This window comes from Nannospalax galili, unplaced genomic scaffold, assembly GCF_000622305.1.
Source record: "Nannospalax galili isolate Female #2095 unplaced genomic scaffold, S.galili_v1.0 scaffold155, whole genome shotgun sequence".
Lineage (NCBI taxonomy): Eukaryota > Metazoa > Chordata > Mammalia > Rodentia > Spalacidae > Nannospalax > Nannospalax galili.
The window spans coordinates 8,272,447-8,273,176 of record NW_008339923.1 but is presented as its reverse complement, the minus strand read 5'-3'; positions in this window follow the sequence as shown (position 1 = coordinate 8,273,176).

Genomic DNA, 730 nt, shown 5'->3' with positions numbered 1-730 from the left:
GCAGTGCAGAAAAGAACAATCTATTTAAAATTCTCCTTTCAAAGATCAGACTTCCAAACTGGCATCAATTACACAAGTCAGTGTTTTGCTGTCCCGCTTCCGTGGGAATAAACACCACTTTGCAGACCTTGTGAAGTTGGATTTAGAGCTGAAAGTCATAAAAATGGGGCAGTAACCGGCATCAGGAAAATCTGGGTTTTGTCCTACTTTGTACTTGGGACCCTAGGAGAACAACTTGACTCAAACGATGGAAATAGTAAAATAATCTGTGATGGAGTTCAGTTGAGAAAGGGCCGCCAAAATTACTTTTCAAAAAAAAAAAACAAAAAAAACATTCCACCCAGCCCTTCCTAGACATCAAGTCCAGGCTTCTGCTCGGTTCAAGTTCTCTCTTCCTGCTCCGCGTTAACCCAGAGGCGGAGAGGGCAGGTATCTTCCAGGATCCTCCCTGCGGTCATTCGACTGAGTACCATTCAGAGCCGGGCTGACCAGCGCCCTCGTGGGGGTCACCGCGCGGGACCAGAACTCGCAGCCGCGGCCTCAACGTGCAGCATGGGAAAAGCCGGCTGAGCCGGCGGAACTTTTGTCACTCAACTGTCGTCCGGCCGGGGCCTGGGCTTTGTTCAGTCACTCGGCGAGGCCCGGGCGGGCGGAGGAGGCGCTTCCTCCACACGGAGGCGGGAGCCTAGGCCGCGGACCGACGGCGACGCACGAGCAGGTCAGGGAGGGG